Genomic DNA, 21,910 nt, shown 5'->3' with positions numbered 1-21,910 from the left:
TCTTTTTTTTTTCCTAATTCTTATTTTCTCTCTCCTCTGTTCTTTGATATTGATTTGCTGCATTTAACGTGATGGAAATTGTCGAAATTCCCAAAGAAATCAATCTAGGTTAGGTATTATGAATTCATTGTGATCAATATTGATTTATTTTTTAATTTTGGGATGAATTTGTGGATGAAATTATTGTTCAAACAGGTGCAACAAGGTAAGTTGTGTAATGTTATGTCATATACGAAGTACATGTTAGTGTGAATCATTTATGCTTATGTACTCACATTACTGATTGTGTGTTTGTATGTTTGTTTGCCCTTGTCTTTATCTTGGCCCTACGACGACCCATTTTTAATGACGAGTAATGGGGACAAAGTAAAGAGAAGCTTTTCAGGTGATGAAGCATATCAATGATGGGAATGAGTGAATAGCGAATCTTGTTTAGTTCCTATAAGGATATGTTGATGTGTTTATTTGCTTTGATTATTATATATATATTTTCTTTGTGAGATTAACCCAATGGTTTAAAGTATTTGTTGGGTTTTAAAAGGGCCTACAATATATGGTTCCAAGTTGTAGGTTGACCTCGTTTGACGTTGGTAACACTTTACTTTCATTTGGTTAACTTTTGAAGTTGGTTTTTTTTTTAATGGTTTTTAAAACAATTCTTCTGCTGTATATCTTTGATAATTTCCTTAGATGTTATCACGGTAACTTTAATATCTTAGAATATCAAACCATAGTCAAGTATGGAGATAGGGATAAGGGAACATACCTCCATGGTGCGTGCCTCTAATAAATTACCCTAGCGATCAATGAAGAACAACCCAATGATCACTACTTGTATTTATTGTGCATCCACTTTGAGCTCTTGAAATACATTTAGGCTCTTGTTCTCTACAAGATTCATGTAGGCATCATGTGGGAATTTGCAAGGCACAACATCAGAAGAGAAAAACTTCTTAAGAATTACTTTCCGCATATAAAGAAACCGATAATGATTCTTTAAACAAATGTCAATAGTTTATTAAAGAGAACCAATTAAGAAAAAATAAGAGAGAAGACATAAAATTAAAAAAAAAATAATAACTTGAAAACACTCTCTCAAGGTGGAAACTTAAGGGAGTAAATTAATCTAGCCATTGAGATAAAAGTAATACTAACATTATCTTTCTTCAAAAATTCATCAAAAGGTTAATTAACATAATTAAGTTAACACACTAAAATATTAAAAATAGCCATCAAAAGAATTTCAAGAGTAAAATTAATAGAATTATTTATGTTATTCCCCAATAAGAACAATAGATATATGGCATAACTAAGAGTCATAAAAACAACAAACTATACTGATATCCTCCTATGGAGATTATACATATAACTCTTCACAAAAGAATCACATAATTCTCATTCAAAAACTTCGCTCACTTAATAAAATAATATAATTAACACAAGTTCTTGAAATAAGAAAATAAGCAAAGTAAGCATTTAAAGCATGAACAAACTTTTGAACATTTAAAATTGCAAAATTTGAAGCTCTAGTAAAAAAATTCAAACATCGCAAATTTTGAATATAAAAAATCTGAACAATTGCCTAGGTTTTTAGCGTATAATGAAGTTTGTAACACAGGGCCGGTGGTTCAACTAGAAAAGCTGGACCAGGTTCACAATAGACTTATTGGAGTGTTGGGTGCGAAAATGGCTAGTAAATTTGGGCATCATGATACAATTGGGCTCTCAAGCCCAATACTAATATTTGGAGCCTTAACTCGATCAATGCAAGATCAGCCCAAGGACAAATGAAAGCCTCTTAACTACCCATACGATTGTACGCGGATAACTTACTATGTGGTCCCACATTATTTACTACCCATGGGTATAAATTGTCTAATTTTCACCGTTCAGGTATCCATGACTATCCTCAAGCACTAAATATCTTGCATAGCATTTAATAATCTCTCGTTGTATTACACTTATGCATCGGATAGCGCGTTTCTCGGCAAACCCTTGAGGCCAGTTAATGTGCTCTGCTGTGCTGAAAATCCTCAACACTAGACTTTTGGACTGAGCCCGTCTCCAGCCTACCTGATGACTAATTACTTTCTTTAGTCCACGTTGTGTTTAACCAAATCATAGGCTAGGTATTCAACCGACCTCTTTCAAATATGTTGTTGCCAATCTTGAATATATAAAATTTTGCTTTTTTATCACAAAGTCACACAACACAAACAAGTGGTAGAACTATTCTAATATATGGGAATCCTAATGATCTAATCCTAAATGGAAGATTACTAATCCTCTAATACCTAGCCATTGTCCTAACCCAATGTTAGGGAGGGCCTATATATAATAAAACCAATTCAAAGCTATTAAGCTTTTATCCCTACACTGAGTAATTAAATTCGTATACCAACAAAGTGTTGAGTACAATCTGTTTCTGTCTGGATCCGATTACCCAATAGTCCAAGCCCGAGATCCTGATACTCCAATCGGCAGGTTGAGAACCTACACAATGAGCAGAAGTTAGCTAACCCCGGGGTGGTTCGGGGATAACCAATCCGATGATAAAGTTAGAATGTGTTTAAGAAAAAGAAGATAAGTAAGAGAGAGAAAGTAGAGAGAGAGAGTAATAAATGCTTACCATTAATGAAGCTTAACCTACTATTTATAATAAATCTCATGACAGGTGGCTACAAAGCATGCAAAGCTTTTCTTGCCAAGTGTCAAGCCATTGTTGCCACGTGCCGAGTACCGACAAGCCGTTGTGTCTGCTTTATGGAACATATTAGCCTATTTAACAGTTACGCTGGGTTCATATCCATATTTATGAAGATGTCGGCCCTTTTCACGTACATATCATCCCATACACAATCCTTGTGTAGGTGCGTACTATTGTTACTACCAATCGATCTCGTCAAACATTCCATAAAGTTTTCAATATACCAACAAATACGAAAGACCACACAAGCATTAGAACCAATATATAGCCTATCGGGTCAAGTTTGGTTTAGGTTACTAGTCGATAATATTACACAACACGTATTCATTGGTTGATTACTTGCCAATTTCAAGTCATTGCTAGTTATATGGGTCGGATCAGTTTTTAACCGCGTTCTAGGGATGATAATGTAATGCCTGAGGAGGTCGATTGATCTCCTACATATACTTGTATACTCATACTAAAATGCATCTAAACAAGATCGACTGATCACTGACAATCAAATTTTCAGATTTTATTATATGCTTGATAATATGACAAAGTTGATCTAATTATGGAAGGCAACTACCATAAACTACACCAAATTCTTATGCAAAAACCTTAATTTACTTGGTTCTGTTTGTCATCTACTACTAATCATTCATTAATAAGCATCAAGCTGAATGATCTTGATATATTTGTAGATCTTTGGCTCTCCAAACATAAGCATGATTATTATTATGTCTCAATAGCAAGCTCAAAATTGGACTACTTGGTTGGTCGATATTAATTGATGCATGGAACTAACTTTTATTGTCACAAAGTTACTTGATATTTTGATGCATTTTTAAGCGTATGTACACATTTTGTCACATATTTCATGATTCAAATAATTGAATCAAAATAAATTTTTTAAGTGTATGTACACATTTTGTCACATATTTCATGATTCAAATAATTGAATCAAAATAAATTTTATCAATAAACTGATAAATACATAAATTTTATGTACTATTATCTTGCTAGCTTACACAATAATCTTCTTCATAACATTTACAATGACATTTTTAAGAAGATAGAAAGATAGGTGATAATTGAGATGATTGGTCCATGACCTTCTAGTTATATTAGCCCGTTCAGTCGTTCATAATACCATTTTAAAGGATTAACGTAACTAAAAACTAAATTGATGGTTGAAACTTGAACCCAAAAATATGTTTTTTATTATACTATTAATAATATAAATTAATTATCGATATTATACTCGTGAAGTTCACAATACGAGCAAATTTCCAACCAAATATAGGATAAAAGCCATGGAAAAAAATTTAATTTCTAACATACAAAACAAATACGTACATATTAAATTTAATTAAAAAAAAAGAAAAAAAAAATGCCCCTTAATTGTATAGTTTTTTTTAACTACTTATCTTCCCATCCCATGCATAGAAATTTGATATACTTTCATTTGATGAAATTATTGTTCATATAGAAAGACAAAATAGGCATGGACCATAATTCATAATTAATATTGTTTTGATTATACGAGATCATGCACATATAATAATATTTTCTTTGCACTTTGTTCTTTAATTAAATTAGGTTGCATGAAAATCCTTCTTCCACCATACCTTCCTCAACAACTAACAGGCAACAGCACATATATATGTCGTTTATGGTATTACTTTATGCATAAGCAACAAAAATTGCCTCAAATATTTGATCAAATAATATGTACATTGCACCTAAATTAATTGTACCAACCAATTTGATTCAACCTTAGGTTATATTCTTATAAACTTCGTTCTTGATGCATTAAAGTTTCACATGGGAAGTTATGGAGCACTGCATTTATACAAGTCTCTAATTATACTTGTTATGCTTCATCGTTCTTTTTGTTTCTAGAATAATGTTGTTTTCTCCTAGCTAGTTTCCTCTTATTTCTAGAATTTCATTTTGATAAACTTAGCTTACTTGTATGAAGTATGAATGGGTGTATCTATGTTTATGTGCAGTACATGAATTGGGTACGTAAACTCACCCCAAATTCAAAAATATCACCTTAAATAAATCACATAAGTTATTACGAAGGGTCTGTTCACATTTACTTAATTTCAGTTCAGTTCAGCTCCAATCAGTTCATTTCAGCTCCTAATTTTCCTCTCTCATAAAATACTCATTTCAGCTCAGTTCAGTTCAGTTCAGCTCCAATCAGTTCAGTTCAGCTCCAATCAGTTCAGTTCAGTAAATATGAACAGGCCCAAAGTCTATATTCAAAGATTAAATTTATGTTGAGTAATATTAAGAAACATAATTAGAAAGGGGAAAAAAAAGTCTAAAATGAACTTATCAAATCTAATATTTAACTTTAATATCACCTTACGTACGTTTAAACCTGATTGGACTTAATTCGATTAACCCTATTTAGACCTAAAACTTCTTTTCAAGTTGAAGAGAACACGATCTAAGTAAGTCAAACTTTTGAAAACGAAAACAGTATGTACACTGATTATTAATTTATTATACTTCGCACAAGTTTGTTTTTGTATACTTGTAGCTAGTTCTAGTAGCTTAGAAAGAATAAGATGTTACAACACTCATGTGTATGCGCCGCCACTTTGATTTGACTGTTGATACGAGCGTAGTATTTATGATCAACTTGCATTTATAATTGTATATCAGTATACATAATTACATATACTCTATTGTATGTAGGAAATTAGGAATGGGATACCATACCCATGTGCTCTAAGGTATGTATGTCTTCATATTTTATCGTGTGTGTGTTTTTTCACCCATGATAAATTATTTGAATGCAACTGTTTCAAAGAATAAGTCAAAAAAAAAAATAAAAAAAAAATAAAAAAGTACGAGTATGTTATATGGATAGGATAATATAGTGTAATTTAGTAGTGCATTCAATTATTTATGTTGGTTACATATGATGTAGTAATAAGTCAAAAAGTAAGGGCATGTTCTGAACATAACTGAATTTAACTGAATTTATTAGAACTGAACAGAACAGAACTGAACTGAATATTTTATAAGAGAAAGAAATTAGGAGATGAACTGAACTGAACTGAACTTATTAGAGCTGAACTGAACTGAAAATAAACATATGAGAAGTTGAGAACATGCCCTAAGAGTGAAGTTTGTGTAAGAAAAATAATTGGGGGTTTATTTGGGTAAAAGTAGGAAATACAGAGTATATGTATGACTGTATATGATCTGAGAGTATAGTAAAATTTTCTCATTGTAGGTTAATTTAGAGTATTGAAGTATTGGATTAGGGATTAAAACGACAAAAATTAAATGGAATCAAACAGGTCTATAGAGAATGAAATGTAATGGTGGGATCAAAGTGTGTATTAATAAATAGAATCAGCAAAAAAAAAAAAAAAAAACCAACAAGATTGAGTCGATTTAACATTCAAGTCTCATTCAAGTCTCTTCCTTAACTTTAAGTCGTATAAGTGAGCTTCAAATTCTAACTTTCAATCGCTTCTTGTCTTTACTGATCCTTATTATCTTGTCTTTACCGATCCTTATAATCTTGTCATTCTTCTAAGGCGTGATGGTGTTGGAGACATCAATTATCTTTGGATGGTAAAACAGATTCAAATTTTGGGGTCCATTTTCCAACACTATAGTATATATAAGGCCGATAGGCAAAAAAAAAACTTTAAGTCGTATCTATATCTATACTAATATATTAAAAGGTGTTCTAAAAAAGGTTGATGTGTCACATAGTCTATTTTTTGTTGTGTCACATCATCTTCCAACATCTTATGATGCCACATCAGCACTCAATCAATGCCACATCACCCAAGCAACCAACAATACTCCATATAAAAATATAAGGATAACGAGGTTTGAACCCTCAACATCTTATAAGAAAGATGATTATTTAACCATCTAAGCCAATTAGCAACTTTGTTACGGAGTATTAACATGTAAAAAAAAATCTATATAAGTGCAAGCCACAAGGTTGAATTAAGAAAAAAAAAAAGGATACTCAAAGAATAACTCAATTTTGGTTTGACAATGACAATTAATACAATTTTAAAAAGTCACTAGTAGAAAAATGCTTATTTGCATCGCCTTATTTGTGTCACTCATATAAACAAACGACGCAAACGAGATATCTTGACTTCATTATAACTAATTTGCGTCGGACATTTGTTATAAAGCGAAGCAAAAGTCTGACATATTTCAACTTACTTTTATTTGCGTCGCTTCTATAAATAGGAGTGACGCAAATAACAGTATTATATATAACTTTGTGAGACAATTGCGTCATTTCTTTCTTTAGCGAGTGACGCAAATGACCATTATGGTTTATTTGTACTCTAGTTGCCTTCCGCCGTTCGAACATCAAAACTCCAAACCCCAGAAAATTCAACCCCAAAATTCCCTGAAATTCAACATCAAAACCCCAAAAAATTGATCAGTAAAACCCCAGAATTCCCCATTGTTGCTTTGCTGCTGTTAAACCCCCAAAACATCAGCGAATAAACACTAATCGAAAATCCCAGCAAATGTGAGGCAAAATCAAAAATCCCATAACTTACAAATTCAACCACTAATCAAAAATCCCTGCAAATGTGAGGCAAAATCCCTTATATACGAGCAAATCCGAGCCAAAAACCCCCTATTTTCGACCAAAAATCTACCCCAAAACCGAACATAATTGTGAGAAAATTGAAGTTTGAATTTCGAATTTAGGGTTCATTTTTTGGTTCTACGATTGCAATAGATGTTGCACACAGATCTAAGCAAAGAGGTTTGATTTTCGTTCAATTTAGTAGCAATTTGTTACGATTCTCTTAAAGTTAGGGTTCGTACTCAATAACATGGAATTTTGGATCTATTGTTGCTGAAGTTGCAAAATCGATTTTATGCAAGGTAAGACCTCTTCATCTCTTTTCTTTTTGTTCAACACTTCAATCTACATAGATATTTTAAGTTCAATTGTAAATTAACTAAGTTTAATATTCTATTATGTTGCTATTTTTGCACGAAATTTAGAATTACAAGCAGGTTTCTAAATACAGCTTTTTGGGGTTCATATTAGAATTTAGGGTTCATCAAATGCAATCAAATCAAAGAAATTATGGATTTATACTCGATTCTAAGGATTTTTGGTTCTGTTTTGGTGAATTTTTGTAGTCGATTTCAACTAAGTTCAAATTTGTTCTGTGTTCTTACTGTTTTCTAGTGTTTTCAACTAGATTGAATTTAGGGTTCAATTTTGGATGAACTTAGTTTAATTTTACTATTTTTTTGTATTTTTTGCACGGATTTTAGAATTGCAGATGAATTTTTGGATTTTTGGGTTTCATTAAATTTTGATTTTACTATTTTATTGATTTTTCTCCAATCTGACTGTATTTTTTTTTATGTTTTGCTGCTCATTTTGTTTTTTAATCTGACTGTATTTTTTTTTATGTTTTGCTGCTCATTCTGGTTGATTTTTCCCCTGCTACTACTAAGAGAAGCTCTTTCCCATTTTTTTTAGCCCAAAAATGTTCCATGATATACTTAGCCGTGAATAGATAAACTATGATATAGTGTTTATATTGAAATAATTTTACCAGGCCGTTTTGTTAAAAATAAACGACCACTCCCAGCCCTGCCTTACACCCCTCAAGAATATGAGCATCCGAGTTTACTTTAACACACCCAAGGTGTTTCAGGGTTTTCTGATGTCCTGCGGGAGAGTTACAATTCCGAGACTGGAACCGGACGCCTGTACCTGCAAAACAAACGGATGCTCCGGATGATTGGAGATCCGCCTCCGACGGTCAAGTTAGTACTTGATTAAGGAGTAATTAATGCGGAAATTAAAGTGATTGGGTCTCTCTAGGTGAGAGAGTTTAATGTGTGTAATCTGCGTAATCTCCCTTAATGAGGATTAAGGGAGGTATTTATAACCTCGGGAAACGTGCCAATCTAGGTTTAGGTTAACCTTGGGCTGATTGGGCTTCCCACGGAAGTTGGGCCTAGGTGACCGGTTATCCCAGGTGTCATGGGAAGGACATGTGTCGTGTCGTAATTGGTCCATAGTGGACGGGTCATTGCTTGACACGTGGCAGGCTCCTATTGGCCCATGTGACGGGCACATGGCGGAACCTGATTGGTCCACTTGTCAGATGGTGATTGGTGGGGAAAAATCCCCTAATCATTTGCCCCTCACAGGTGGCACGTGACTGGTCACGTGTTACCTGTGACAGGTATCGCCCTGTAACAGGCGACGGCCTGCTACAGGTGTCACTCGGCGAGAGGCCGAGAGATTCTCCCGCCAAAATTTTGAATTCTGGAAGTGACCCTTCGCTTTCTCACTTCGCCTATATAAAGGAGTGTTGACTTCGGTCATTTTCACACTTGAAAACTTTGTGAGAGAACATTCGGACCCCTGAACTTGCGCTGACATTTTGGACCCTTTCTGCCTACCGCCTGCTCTGACAAGCCGACTGCAAAGGATTTTCAGAACTTCATCAATCGTCACTCGTTCAGGTAACCGTCGGTTCTCTTACTCTTAATTTTCTCTTTACTTTATTCTTTTTTGAAATGGCACCACGGAAGCACACGACACGACCTAGGTTAGTGATCAGCCGGTCACCGGGGACGACTGAATCTAGGACTAGGAGTGCCGCCTGCCCTTTTCTGGACCCATCTTTTCCCTTTATACAAAGTCCGACTGCATCTGTGTCTATGCAGAGCGTGATGGCCAGAACAAAAAAGACTGTCAGGGTCTCAAACTCAGACGGCTCCTCCCACAAGGTGCCGATTAGTGAAACATCTGACCAGGCGCCAAATGTGGAAGTGAAACAAAGCGGCTTGAAAGCCGGCAGTTCTGAGGGAGGAGTCAAAGTGACCCCTTCCCATTTTACAGTTGACAATTCTACATTCTCTCCTGCTCCTTTTAAAGGAGATGAGGCAGGCCCCTCCGGGAGAGGGGAGGAGTCGTCCTCTTCGGAATCGTCAGAGGACGATTCCGAGTCTAGCTCTTCTGGCCATGCTTCTCTGGACACAGAAGAGAAAAACAGTCGCCTGCAAGAGGCGAGGCTTTCTCACGCAGTTGAGAAGGGGGACGATTGGGCGGAGCCATCCGCCTCTCACCGAGAGCAAAATACCCCCTACTACTGCACGGTACCTCGGGGCCGGATCACAACCATGCAAGAGAAAGTGGAGAGCTTTATCGCAAACCACACAATGGGCCCCGGCTTTTTAGTGTTCGTGCCGGATCCAGAAGACACAGTCGTCTGGCCGGCTGGTACCAGTTATGATGGCGCCTGCTTTGGCTGCTACGAGGCGGCCATCAAGGCTGGGCTGCGCTTCCCACTACATCCGGCTGTTCAGCGGATCTTGGATGGGTATGAGTTGGGGTTATGGCAGTTAGCCCCGAACTCCTGGGTCAACGTACTCGGCTATGTGGCCGGGTGCGAACTGCACGGGGTGGAGCCGAACTTCGAGGCTTTCGCCCACATGAACTACCTCAGCCAGACCCCTAAGGCAGGCGGTACCGGCTGGTATCAATTGACGAGCCACAGGGGCTACCTCATGACGAGAGGTAAAGCAAACAAATGGAAGGACTGGCGGAGCACCTTCCTTATCATTAAGAGTTCAGACACAGAGCTGAACAAGCGCTTCAACAGGTGGAACAGGAATTCGTCCCTTCTTGCAGGCGGCCGCAGCATGCCGCCTGTTCCCCCCAAGGCTAAGAAAGAGATCTTAGATAAAAGACTCTTCAAAGTAGAGTCGAAGGTGAACTCTACTTCAGGGGTACGAGAGCAAGTACCCCTGCACTGCGTCCCGAGCTTCAAATGGCTCTACGGCGAGTACTTTTTGGCCGCCTGTGGCCTCAGCAGTCGGTGCTCAAGAGGTAGCCGGCCTGTCGAATACTCTGTTGTTCCATGCATTTCTTGTTATGACTTTTATTAACTTTGCTATTTGTTTTTGCAGCGGACGCCATGAGCAAAATTACCGCCTCCAAGACTGCGGCAACCATGTTGCGGGCCTCCATCATGCAACAGTCTTCAACCGACTCCCCCAACAAGGGGGCACCCTTGGTGGGCTTCGAACCTTTCACCCTCTTTTTGGAGTTGTGTTTATGCATATACTGACTCTTTTCTTCTTTTTTAGACGGGCGCTCCAAGAGCTTCTTCTTCCCAACAGCCGGACCCCAAGGCCCGGAGGACGATTGTTGCGAGCTCTCTTGGTTCTGCCAGGAAACATGTGGTGGCTGAGAAACAGCCGGCCACTTCTTCTAAAACTCCAGCTGGGCCACCTAGAAGTATGAAATTATCCTTGTAAATTTTAGACTTGCTCCCTTCTTTACTAGGTCTAATCCGTTTGTTTATGCTTGATGCAGCCGGCCCTCAGGAGCCTGACTTGGTCGAGGTGGCCAAGTCTATGATCAAGGCCGTTCCTCCAGCTGAAAGGGAGGCGGTCAGGGGTGTCGGCATCCTTGACCTAGACGGGATTGCAGGGGTCCTTGCTGAGGTATTTGAATTCCAGGACGCCTGTTTTCTTTTTTGTTTGGAAACTGACGCCTGTTCCCCTTTTTACTTAGGCCCTGCTCCGAGTGAACGGCCTTCGCAAGCCGCTTGACCGGAAGAACAAAGAGGTAAAGGCTGCAAAAGCTATGGCCGCCTCTGACTGTGATAAGGCAATGTTTCAAATTGCCCAAAATGAAGTTCTGACCATTTATATTCTTTATTATCAGGCGCAGGCTACCGCCGCTATCCGGGCTCAGTTAGAGGCGGCCCAGAAGAGGAATAGCGAGCTGGAGGCGACCATCAACAACCTCAAGGCCGAGCTGAGACCTATTCGCCAAAAGATGTCCTCATACGAAACCTTGAAGAAATCCTTGGCGTGCGTAAAGGTACGCCTGGTGACCCAGGAGAAGAGTCTTACTCAGGAGCTCTCGGAAAAGGCCGAGCAATAAAAGAAAGAGCTGGTCCGGGAGATGATGGAAGACTCTGCTCAAATCCAGCGCATGACTTGGGGCCGCCTCTTCCCCAATGCCGACTTTGCCTCATGGGAAAAAACGTACCGCCAGTGTTCTGATAGATATAATCAAGAGAACCTGGCGGCTGCTGAGGAAGAGGCGTTGGAGGAGGAGGAGGAGCCGGTAGTGGCGCTTGGGGGTAATGCATCAAAGAAGGATGCAGCTGAAGCCGAGTCCAGCAAGAAGAGTGATGACCAGGCGGCAGCTGCTAATATTGAAGATCTGCCCCCTTCTTAAGCTTTATGTCTTCTTTCCACGGCCTGCGTGCCGTTTGTTTGTATTTACCCGGCCAGGGGGCCGGGGCTCTGAATATTTTGCCGGTCTTTAATGACCGGCTTCTTTTTAATGAATTTTTTTTTGTTTTGCTTCAAATTTGTTTAAGTATTGAATATTCTGATATCCAATTGTACACTATACCGACTGTTTTACATGGCCGATAGTTGCAAACAGGTACGGATAGATAGTCACGCCGCTTATGCCCCTGGACGACTGGTTGTCTGTTTCCAGGCTAGACGATCAGTCGGCCATTTATCCAATCGGTATTCGAACCATTTTATAGACTGGATCCCCTTTAGGCAGGCGGTCCTGTCATTTGTAAAATTTAACCAAGTAGGAAAGTTGTTTCCTACTTGTCATGCTTTAAGGCTAGAGACTTTAGGCCGTCTAGGCCGACTGTTTCCCGCCATATTTAATCTAGTGTGAACAGGTGTTGTATGAACACCTTTTTAGTTTCATACTAAATTTGTAAGGAGTGACCAAGTAAACATGATTGTTACCTAGTCGCCAAGTAACTGAGTAGTAGAGGTATCAAGCGGTGGGTACCGGTTGTTCCCCTTTACTCGCCAATGTTTGTTGGCTTTTAACTCATAGGTTGTTAACCTAGCAGGAGTAGTGGTTGAGAGCCCCTGTTTGCTAAAAACAGGCGGACGACTCATACCTTTTGGGCTCCATACTAAGTTTGAGAGAGTGACTATGAGTTAACTTTGGTGTTACTCAGTCGCCGTCACTCCTGCTTGAGTAGTAAAGGTACCAGGCGGCGGAGGCCGGCTGAACCTTTTGATTCGCCAATGTTTGTTTGCTATTAACTCAAGAGGTACCCCCTGCATTTATCCCAAGTAATACAGGCAGTCATCTGACTCAGATGCCAACTGCTACCACTGGTTTGGTTAGTGATAGAGTTATCCTTGTCTCAAAAACGGCTACGTGGTTGCCCTTGGGGACAGTCGTATAGGTGTCGTGTAATTAGTTTATAGAGCAATGTTCCACCCAAAAGGGAGCTGCTCTCTGCGACGAATTTCATCCGGAGGGATGCCGCCGGACGCCTGCTATGATGTTGGGACAGGTCGCATTAGTTTAAAGATTGGATCAGTTAGCTTGGCGCCTGGACTGATCATTCAGCTTGTGGAATTGGTTAGTTCTTGGTGAACGTAGGTGCTAAGTAAGAGGAGGGTAGCCGATAAGAATAAAAATTAAACATGGAGAGTAGCCGACTGTTTGCCAGCAGGCATGCCCCTCTTAGGTAAAAATGAAAACTGAGTATGGAGAGTAGCCGACTGTTTGTTAGTAGGCGTGCCCCTCTTAGTAAAAAATTGAATATTAAGTATGCAAACTTTTATTAAGTAGCCCTTGACTATTTATATCATTCAAAAGAAATATTTCTTAAGATTATCTGCATTCCAAGTTCGAGGCAACGGTTGGCCGTCTGGTGTTTCCAGACGGTAGGTACCGTCCCTGACCTCTTCACAGATTCGGTAGGGTCCTTCCCAGTTGGGAGTTAGTTTGCCAGACTCATTAGCCCTTCCAACTGCTTCCATTTTTCTAAGTACAAAGTCCCCCACTTTGAGTGGACGCCTGTGTACTTTTTTGTTGTATGATCTAGTCATTCTCAGACGGTAAATTTCATGGCGCAAGACAGCATTGCCCCTCCTTTCAGGAAGTGAGTCTAATGCCAGGCGCATGGCTTCCCAGTTTGCCTCTTCGTCATATAGCATTACTCGAAGAGTCGGCTCGTAGTGTTCTATTGGAAGAACAGCTTCCGCACCATAAGTTAGGAGGAATGGAGTTTCTCCAGTTGCCCCTTTTTCAGTCGTCCTAATGGCCCAGAGAACATGTGGTAATTCATCCGCCCATAGGCCGCCTGCTCGTTCAATCTTTTTCTTGAGACCGTCTGAGATGATTTTATTGAAAGCTTCTACCTGGCCGTTTGCTTGTGGACGGCCGACTGATGCAAAGTAGTGTGCAATTCCTTGGTCACCCAACCAGCTTTTGAGAACAGGCGTCTCAAATTGGGGACCATTATCAAAAACCATAGACATGGGAACCCCTAACCGAGTGATGACATTTTTCCAAATGAATGAAATTACATCCTTCGTCTTGATTCCCTTTACAGCCTCCGCCTCTACCCATTTAGTGAAGTAGTCGACGGCAACAAGTATGTACCTCCTTCCGCCTGTAGCAGGCGTATATGGACCCAGAATATCCATGCCCCACTTAGCAAACGGTAGTGGGCTATGAATGGTAGTGAGGTCAGTAGCCGGACGGTGAATTAGCTTGCCAACCTTTGGCACTTGTCACATTTTTTCACCATCTCCATTGCATCTGCTTCTAAAGTAGGCCAAAAGTAGCCCTGCCGCCTTGCCCGTTGAGCAAGCGTCCTACCGCCTATATGGGAAGCACAGTAACCAGAGTGAAGATCGTCTAGTATCTCTCGTCCCTTTTCTGGAGTAACACACTTTAAGAAGGGTTGAAGGTACCCCCTTTTGTGAAGTTCTCCCTTTATTATTTCAAAACTGGTTGCTCGTTTTTTCAGGGCTGCCGCCTGTTGATGATCATCCGGCAGGGTACCCTTTGTCAGATATGCCCTGATTGGATCCATCCAGGTTGAGCTTCTGTCTAATATTCCAATAGGTTCTTCCTCAATGCTTCTCCTCTCCATTAATTCCCAAAAAACAGTTCGAGGAGTATCACAGGAGGCGGATGATGCTAATTTTGAAAGTGCATCCGCCTGGTTGTTTTCTGATCTCGGCACTTGGGTCAGATGGAAATCCTCAAGAGAGCCGACTGCTTGTCGTACCGCCTGTAAATACTTGATCATGGCCGGATGGGTTGCTTCGTATTCGCCATTGTACTGACTCACTATCAATTGTGAATCGGAACAGGCGTCTATTTTTCTTGCTCCTGCCGCCTTGCACATGCGGATTCCGGCTAGTAAAGCTTCATATTCTGCCTCATTGTTTGAGGCCTGAAAACTGAAGCGTAAAGCATACTCGTACCTGTCGCCCTCTGGCGACTGACATATGACTCCTGCTCCACAACCATTTGAAGTAGAGCTTCCATCCACATATACCTTCCAGACTTGGTCTGGAACTTGAGAGTCAGGAGGACGAGTCATCTCAACAATAAAGTCAGCAAAGGCTTGCCCCTTCACTGCTTTTCTAGGCTCGAAGGTAACTTCGAGGCTCTGTATTTCTATGGCCCATTTGATCATTCGGCCTGACGACTCCATGATGGTCAGTGGCCGCTTGATAGGTTGGTCTGTATACACGACGACTGCATGTGCCAAAAAGTAGGGCTTCAATTTTTTAACAGCCATGAAGAGTGCAAGACCAAATTTCTCCACTAAGGGATACCTCAACTCGGCATTTTTCAGTACGTGACTGACAAAGTAGACCGGGAGCTGACAGCCGTCTCTTTCAGCAAGGAGAACAGCGCTTAACGCATGATCAGAGACGGCCAGGTACATGTAGAGTACTTCTTTGGGCAAAGGGCTGACCAGCCTCGGCAAGGAATGCAAGTGAACTTTCAATTTCTGGAAGGCCGCCTCAGCATCCGGCCCCCCATTCAAACCTTGCCTTTTTCTTAATTGCGTGGAAAAAGTATAGGCATTTGTCGCCTGATCGGCTTAGAAATCTTTCCAAGGCCGCCAGACAACCTGTTAACTTCTGAACCTCTCGGATGGTACGAGGCGACTGCATGTCGATGACCGCCTGCACCTTCTCAGGGTTCGCCTCTATTCCTCTCTGATTGATAAGGAATCCGAGAAATTTCCCAGACTCAACTTCAAAGACACATTTCTTGGGATTGAGCATGACATGGTGCCGCCTGAGTGTGGCGAAAGTTTCTCGGAGGTCCGACAGATGATCTTTCTGAAGTTTAGACTTGAAAATCATATCATCAATATATGCCTCGACATTTCTCCCAATCTGATCAAAGAACACAGTGTTTATCATTCGCTGGAAAGTGGCCGGGGCATTCTTAAGACCAAACGGCATGACCGTGTAACAGTATAACCCCTGATCAGTGACGAAGGCCGTCTTCTCCTGATCTTTCTCCCATAAAGGAATTTTATGGAAACCAGAGTAGGCGTCCATAAAGCTCATCAAAGCATGGCCGGCTGTTGAGTCGACCAGGTTATCAATTTTAGGCAGAGGGTAACTGTCTTTGGGGCACGCCTTGTTTAAGTCTGTGTAGTCTACACACATTCGCCAGGTGCCATTCGGCTTTTTAACAAGCACCACATTTGCAACCCAGTCTGGGAAGTAACATTGCCGAAAGAACCCTGCATCAAGTAATTTTTTAACTTCGGCGGCTGCCGCCTGACTTCTTTCTTCGCCATGGTTCCGCTTCTTCTGCCGTACCGGCTTCTTTTTCGGATCCACGACCAGTTTATGTACTGCCAGATCAGGACTAATGCCTGGCATTTCATGGACTTCGAATGCAAAGATGTCCTTGTATTCTTTCAATAGTTTGTGAAAGTCGTCACCCAGGACTCTCAGAGCAGTCGTCCCAACTTTGACTGTTCGCTCAGGACGTGAATCGTCTAAGATCAAGTCCGTATGCTCACCAGCCGGTTGAGGGCGGAATTCATCCGACCGCTCCTCTGCCAATGATTGCTATTTTATGTCTTTTCTTGCGGCCCCTGTCTGGGATGCCTTTCTCTTCTTGCCGCCTGCTTCTTGAACAGGCGCACTCTCCTTGACATTGTCAAGGTCTATTTTTCCACCGCTCGACCCAGTGGCCATAACAGTGGGCTTGACATCCGAGAGATAGCACTCACGGGCCATCCTCTGATCTCCCCTTAGGGACCCGACTGTTCCATTATCCCTCTCAAACTTGAACAACATAAGAGATGGGATTATAACAGCCTTGGAATTATTCAGGGTTGGTCGTCCCAGAATCATGTTGTAGGCCGAGAGTTCTTCTACTACCAGGAACCGGACTACCATGTGTCGTCCTTCCCCTTTTTCGCCCAGGCGGATGGGTAAATCCACTCGTCCCACTGGGTGGACTCCTCCTCCTCCAAACCCTACTAAAGGGTGGGATGCCGGATGTATGCAATCAGTCTGATATTTTAGTTTCGACAGACATTTGCTACTGATGAGATCTGAGAAGCTTCCGGTATCTATGAGGATTCGGCCAACTCTCTGGTTGGCCACTTTACATTCAATAACGATAGGGTCGTCATGCGGCCCTCTTACCCCTCCTAGATCTTCTTCAGTGATGACAATCTCAGGAAATGAATATTTGGAGGGCCGTTCTTGGTGAACGGAATTTACATCTAACCGTCTGATATTGTCTTTGTTGCCCCTAATAGTGGGGCCGCCTCCTGAGAAGCCGCCTGCAATGGTGTAGACGAATGCATCATCTGTATCGGAACTGTCGGCCTGTTGATTCTTTTTGGCCGACTGCTTTTTCGAGGAAGTGTTCCCAGGAGATTTCTTGACATAAGTGTCAAGATCACCTTACTCAGCCAGGCGGTCCAGATACCGCATGAGACTGATGCATTCATTGGTGTGATGACCAACATCTTCATGATAATCACAGAATTTTTCTTGGTTCCGGTTGTTTGCAGAACCCTTCATGGGGACCGACTTCTCAATTGAGATCCGTCCCTTGATTTCCTTTAGGATAAATTGGCTATCCTTGTTAAACGCATACTTTGGGGAGTATGGTTTGAATTCTTTTTTCTTTTTCTGGGCCGGCTGTTTAGAGGAATCAGCCGCCCAAACCTCTTTTCTCTTCTCGTCTTTGTTTGACGACTGTTTCTGTCGTCCTTCTCTTTTGTCGGACCTTCTCCCGTCTGTCTGTTTTACCGTACTACAAAGATCAGTCGCCTGTATATAAGCTTCCGCTTCAATCAAGGCCTCTTGAAGAGTCGCCACCCTCTTTCGGACCAAATCAAATTTGAAGGTCGACCCGTCTTTGAGACCTCTGAAAAAGTCAGTATAGGCTACTTCATGATACGACTGAGTATGCCTCATCGAGGTATTTTGCAGACTGTCTTGGAAGTTTGAAGTAGAGGCCGACTCTGACAATCGGTCACTCTTCTTCTGCTCTAGCAGTAGTCGAGCGTCTGTGTATGTTTTCCTCGACCCGTCCGCCCGAATATGACGAACAGGTTTCCTATTTCCTAGAGTAGGAAAACGGTATTTTGTGAAATCAAGGGCAGGTGGCTCCCACTTCCTAGATTTAGGATGAGGGGTCGCCTCTCGCCCTTGAACTGGCTTCCTCTTCCCTGAAGTGGAGGGTTTCTTAGCCGACTGCTCCTTGTCCAGAGCAGGCGGCTTCTTGTTGATCAACTCTTGAATTTCTCCCTTGAATTCCCTCATGAAGGTCATGAGTTCGTTCCTTGTGATGGGAGCAGACCCATCAGTCGGCTGCTGCCGAACAGGCGGTGCGCCTGCTGGCTCGCTTCCAGTTTGAAGATGTTCCCGTTCCCTCCTTTCGGTATAACGGGTACGTCGGGCCCTTAGGGTCCCGTCTGAAGCTGTGTGAGCTTCAACTTCAAATTCATTCTCAGTATCGTGGTCCGACTGAACTAGAGGGTCGTCCAGGGGACGTCTCTCTTCAGGAGCCGGTACAAACGTGGATGCCATCTCAGAAGTACTCTCCCCACAGACGGCGCCAAGATGTTTCGAGGTTTTCTGATGTCCTGCGGGAGAGTTACAATTCCGAGACTGGAACCGGACGCCTGTACCTGCAAAACAAACGGATGCTCCGGATGATTTGAGATCCGCCTCCGACGGTCAAGTTAGTACTTGATTAAGGAGTAATTAATGCGGAAATTAAAGTGATTGGGTCTCTTTAGGTGAGAGAGTTTAATGTGTGTAATCTGCGTAATCTCCCTTAATGAGGATTAAGGGAGGTATTTATAACCTCGGGAAACGTGCCAATCTAGGTTTAGGTTAACCTTGGGCTTATTGAGCTTCCCACGGAAGTTGGGCCTAGGTGACCGGTTATCCCAGGTGTCATGGGAAGGACACGTGTCGTGTCGTAATTGGTCCATAGTGGACGGATCATTGCTTGACACGTGGCAGGCTCCTATTGGCCCATGTGACGGACACATGGCGGAACCTGATTGGTCCACTTGTCAGATGGTGATTGGTGGGGAAAAATCCCCTAATCACAAGGCACGGTTTCTTTTAGCTTGTAGCAGCATCATTTTGTCTCAGAATAGAGGGGGGCAGCAGAACCTTTTTAGCATAGCCATTGTAATCATGAATTAGCCTTGCAAACCCCTCAGCCAGTAGCACACTATTCGGATTCTCACCTTGAAATACAACCGGTGGCAAGGTTTACTATTCTCAACAAACTCTCCAATATAGGGATCAAATCTTATGTTTATTGACCCTTTCTTTTTAATGTAATCAAGTTTCATGATCATATTTTCATTCTATTCCCCTGTAATTTTTCCACAAATAAATTATATGCCGACGTTTTCTTATTGCTTGATGTATAGGCAAGGCATGGTATCATAAATCTTCTCATAGACCGATGCACTGACCTAGACAAGAATACTAAGAAATTTGCCTGTTTTGCTGTAAGATTTGTCACTTCAATATCCATGATCATGCATATTGCACTTGGACTGTTTTTATTTTGTAGGAAAATATACTTCAATCTATTTTGATGTACAATTATTTTCTTTAGTTTCACTGAATTTTCTAATATTATCATTCCTGTATATCCTTGTTTCTCTTTCTCACATCTCATCTCGCAGATAGGAAATGCAGCCTTCCATAAGGATTCATTATACGAAGAACTTAGGAGCTCATTCTCTCAACTGAAAAATCTGCTGCTGCTACCTGAGGAGGATATCACAAAATTAAATGCTGCAGGTGCACTGGGTAATCTTGTTCGTCACTCTAACCTCCTATGTGAAGATATCGTGTCTCATGGTGCAATTCAGGTTAGTTGCTACTTGTCATCACACTTAGATATAGTCGTGCTTGTTTAGCAGGTCTTCTGTCTGACACCAAACTGATCTGATATAAGATTGTAGTCCTTTACTCCCTTACTATCACGTATTCATGTCTAAAAAAAATTGTTGTTTGTACACTCTTTACTTTACCTTTAGTATTGGTGTTGTATTCTCGACATTTGAACATAAGTATGAATACATAATACTTGACAATTAACATGGAAAATTCCAACTTGAAGGCATGTAGCACACTATTCGGATTAAATTCCTCCCTCTCCAAGCAGCCCACATTAGTGCGGCCATAGAACAAACTACTTCTGCATCATATTTCTTACAAAGCCATAACCATAGCTCTGCAAAATTATCATTTGGCGCATCTTCCAGGTTGGTTTTGTACTCACTGTAATGCCAAATTTCCTTTGCAACAACACACTCAAATGTGTGTGATAAATTGTCTCATTCACACCACATAATTGGCATGTAGCGTCAGTTGTAATGTGACGATACCTTAGTTGATCTTTCACTGCCATATTCCCCTTCACGACACTCCAAAGAAAATGCCTTAATTTTGGTGGCCCTCTTGGTTTTTGTATTAAGAAAATCCTGATCGAATCGTATAAATGTCATTCTTGGTTTTTGTATTAAGAGGTTTTGCAAATAATTGGCATCAATCCTCTATTCCTCTGCTAGTATACTTAATTAGAGGAACAACTATTAGTATTTTCTTGGAAAGGTAGTGTAGTTGTTTAAATAATTGTAGAATATTATTTTATTGCTTTGATGCTTCATTCTCAACTCTGATTGTTTATTGATTCATTGTATTTGATATCAGGAACTGGTGACTTTAAACTGTTTGCAAGAGAAAAAGGAAGTGGACTTCCATTATGGACTTGTTCGTGTTAGGGAAAATGAAGATTTTGTCCCTAAATTGAATTATGCTGGCTTCAAATTCCATATTATTTATTGGATTATTTTTGTAATCCCCCATATTTTTAAATATATTATAAATGAAATTATATATTATTTATAATATTTATTTGTATTTTTTCCGGAATTTAATTTCAAAAGTTTCAAATTATTTTTGGGGTTGATAAACGAATTTATTACAAAGAACTTTTTATGAACGTTCCTTCTATAATTTATGTCCAACAAACAAACCAAACCCAGTTTACTTTTTTAATTGACCCATTAATTTAATGAGGCCCAATATCCCTACTTACCCTACTACCCTCTCTCCTATAAATACCCCATACATCCCAAAAATTTCCCCACACAAAAGGTTAGTCTTATTTTTTTCTCCTTTGTTTTATTAATTTGTGTAATTATAATTATTGATTATGGGTTTTGATTTTATTGTTTGAAATTAATTTAATAAGTATCAAATTGTATTTTGATCATTAAACTTTATAATTTCAGATTTTATAAATGTTATAATTTTCAGATTTTGTAAATTTAATAACCTAGGGTTTTTAATCATTGAAAATCATGATTTTAGGGTTTTTATGAACAATTGATTTAGGGCTTTTATAGTAATGATGTTTCGAAATTTTGGTGATTATACTACTAATTAGTTTAACTTAATTCCAGATTATTTTGAACACGTAAATTCGTGTTTTAATGTTTAGATTTTGGTTCGTTAATATTAATCCCGTTTTAATCCCGATCAGGTTCTGAACTCATCCGATTTTGACAAAAAAATTTCCATGTGGAAACAATTTTTTAAGAAAGACTCAGGACCTTTGGTAGTGAGAATCACCCTCTCGTGGCCAAATTCAGCCTCTAAATATAATTTTCGGGCAGTTTTTTATTTTTTTAACGAAGTTTTTTTTATGCTTAATGTTTATAATTAGTTTTGGGTTTTGATTTTATAGTATAAAGTTTATATTTTTAGTATCAAAATCATGTTTTTATGTTTTAAACTAATAATTTCAGATTATAATTGTTATAATTTTCAGATTTTATAATTTTAAAAACCTAGGGTTTCAATTTATTTAAATTGGGATTTTAGGGT

The sequence above is a fragment of the Chenopodium quinoa genome, unplaced genomic scaffold, assembly GCF_001683475.1.
Source record: "Chenopodium quinoa cultivar QQ74 unplaced genomic scaffold, ASM168347v1, whole genome shotgun sequence".
NCBI classification, from domain to species: domain Eukaryota; kingdom Viridiplantae; phylum Streptophyta; class Magnoliopsida; order Caryophyllales; family Amaranthaceae; genus Chenopodium; species Chenopodium quinoa.
Note: the sequence above shows the minus strand (reverse complement) of the source record.